At 44.0% G+C, this 3,042-nt stretch overlaps 1 non-coding gene across 1 annotated transcript; it reads left to right on the forward strand.

Annotated features, from left to right (window-relative positions):
* Positions 1 to 1,803: 1,803 nt before the first annotated feature.
* Positions 1,804 to 1,891, forward strand: TRNAS-UGA (transfer RNA serine (anticodon UGA)). The gene has a single exon. It is a non-coding gene; the product is annotated as a tRNA-Ser (tRNA).
* The last annotated feature ends 1,151 nt before the right edge of the window (positions 1,892 to 3,042 follow it).

The raw sequence follows: 3,042 nt of genomic DNA on the forward strand, positions 1-3,042 counted from the left end.
AGTGGTTTCCACCAAGGTGGGATGAGCGTGCATTAGAGGGCTTCTACACACCACTGTAGGAAGATTTTTATCATGCATATCTTAATAGTGGGGCTGCATTTAGACCACAGAGAGTGTGCAATATTAAGTCCATTGTAGCAGCAGCTGGAGAGCATATTCACCCCTACCTATCTTACTTGCCAGGGCTAACAGACTTACTCGGACGGACAGGCTTATATGTTCCATCTTGGGTTCGTGAGTTCTATGCTACACTTTGGATTGACCCGCAGCACAAATTTATACACTTTGCACTCAGAGGCAGAGATTACAGGCTGATGAGCTTTAGGGTCAGGGAGATTCTCAGGCTTCAGGAGCAGCCCGTCTGGTTACATGAGGTTTGCTATGGACAGACAGCGCCTCCTAGATGCCCTCATGGCGGTATGGTGCCTCCTATAGATTTGGTCCATCATTGCTTCACAGAGCCATTTGGTGAAGGGTCGAGCAGGACACCCAGTGACCTCACTCCTACAGCTAGAGTGCTTGATGCTATCATGAGGAGGGCACTGCTTCTGAGGATGGGATATCGCGATGGGTTGACTCGCATTTAGCTATGGCTACTGAATGCCCTAATGCAGCAGACTGTCTTTGATATTTGGGATCTCTTACTATCTGAGATGGAGGATACTATTACAGAGGGGTTCAGAGGTCACCGATAGTTGCCCTATGCTCAATGGATTACATTCTTGATTCATAGAGCAGTTATAGTGAGGTCACCTGAGATGCTACTAGAGTATAATGGTGCTACTACAGAGTTCCATGCATACAACATGACTCAGATGCTCCGCCATAGTGCACCGAGGGCACCTAGCCAGCCACGCCATCGTCCAGAGGTGCCTGAGACTGTAGCCCAGTAGGATGAGACCATCAGGGGTATTGCAGCTACAAAGAAGGAGCAACTTGATGCTTAGTAGGAGGGGATGGTCAAGAGCGACCCCAGTGATAGCTCAGATGATGACTACCAGGCTATCCCTCAGATGCCTCCACAACAACATGACCATGAGGCCGGTAGCTCTAGTTCAGCTCCACCTACACCACAGACAGACCCCGCTCTACTTGCTATCCTTGAGCGGATGAGGCAGGATCAAGCTCACCAGGCCTAGGAGACCGCTGCTACTTTCGCACAGTTTTAGACAAGGCAGGATGAGTTTCAGTGACAGCAGCAGGCGATCCAGCAACAACAGTAGGCTATACCACAGTAGCAGCAGGCCATGCATCAACGATAGCTCCTCATGCAGCAGCAGCTCTTTGTATTTAGCTACCAGAAAGACTAATCCAATCCATAATGATGTACCAGAAAATACAACGTTTTTATTATTTGACCAACCATCAGGAGAAGCAAATACAAGGGGTACACTAATTACTAAAACTAAGGAAGTCGCGATTAATGCAAAAACAGCTAATTGGAAAGCAATAGTCATATTTATAATCCTCCAAACTACCTTCAAATAAAGTTGACTAACATATTTCTATTTGATCCCTCACTTAATCAAAATTGTACGAAAATACAAGAAGTAGGAGGGGTTTAATCATGAATCCGTTGATTCTTCTTTTTATTAAAACATTTTCCTTACCGTTTTTATTTGGATATGGAGTTGAGGGGAGGGGATTTAGCCTTTATTTCACAAACAGGATATAGCTGGATTCTGTATCCGTGTATACAGTATACAGAGATATATTGAAAGTGGACTTGCATCTGAGATGAGTTAGTAGATCATTTCATATAGCTATGTTCTATTTGTAGGAATAAAATAGGGATTGGGCTGTGGAGAGATGGCTGAGTGGTTGATAGCTCTGGTCTTGAAAACCGGTATAGTTCTAGGAACTATCGAGGGTTCGAATCCCTCTCTCTCCTTTTGTATATTGAATACATTTGTTTCTTTCTATCTATGTTTTTCTTTGTTCAGCCCCCTTATATCATTCTTTCATAAAAAAGCATGAATGGCTCGGCTAGATGGAATAACCGAGCCAGAACAGAAAAAAACTAGAACAGGTATAAATAAAAAATCTTAGTTAAGAGGGGTCATGTAAAGAACAGGTTCCAAATCACGATCAATTCCCTTTTCAAAGCCTGCTGCAGCAGCTCGGGCTCTTCCTGCATGCCACAAATGGCCCACAAAAAAGAAGAATCCTAGAACAAAATGGGAGGTCGCTAACCAACTTCTAGGAGAGACATAATTAACTGCATTGATCTCGGTAGCTACGCCACCCACGGAATTTAAAGAGCCTAAAGGAGCATGGGTCATATATTCTGCTGAACGTCGTTCTTGCCAAGGTTGGATGTCTTTTTTCAACCTACTCAAGTCCAAACCGTTGGGGCCCCTTAGAGGTTCTAACCACGGAGCACGAAGATCCCAAAAACTGCATAGTTTCCCCTCCAAAAATAACCTCTCCCGTTGGGGAACGCATTAGATATTTACCTAAACCCGTCGGTCCTTGGGCAGACCCTACATTAGCTCCAAGACGCTGGTCTCTAACTAGAAAAGTAAATGCTTGAGCTTGAGAAGCTTCTGGTCCAGTGGGCCCGTAAAACTCACTTGGATAAGCCGTATTATTGAACCAGACAAAACAACAAGCGATAAAACCAAAAACAGATAAAGCAGCTAAACTATAAGACAAGTAAGCTTCGCCAGACCATACAAATGCACGGCGAGCCCATGCAAAGGGTTTGGTTAAGATATGCCAAATTCCGCCAAGTACACAAATGGAACCCAACCATACATGTCCCCCAATTATATCTTCTAAATCATCCACACTAACAATCCATCCTTCTCCCCCAAAAGGGGATTTTAGTAAATAACCAAATATAACACCGGGGCTAAGGGTCAAATTGGTAATTTTTCTTACATCCCCCCCCCGGGGGCCCAGGTATCATATACGCCGCCAAAATAAAGAGCCTTGAGTACTAGAAGAAAAGCACCTAGACCTAACAAAATTAAGTGAATACCCAAAATTGTAGTCATTTTATTTCTATCTTTCCATACATAACCAAAGAATGGAAAAGAT

This window comes from Miscanthus floridulus, unplaced genomic scaffold (genome assembly GCF_019320115.1).
Source record: "Miscanthus floridulus cultivar M001 unplaced genomic scaffold, ASM1932011v1 os_2694_1_2, whole genome shotgun sequence".
Classification (NCBI taxonomy): domain Eukaryota; kingdom Viridiplantae; phylum Streptophyta; class Magnoliopsida; order Poales; family Poaceae; genus Miscanthus; species Miscanthus floridulus.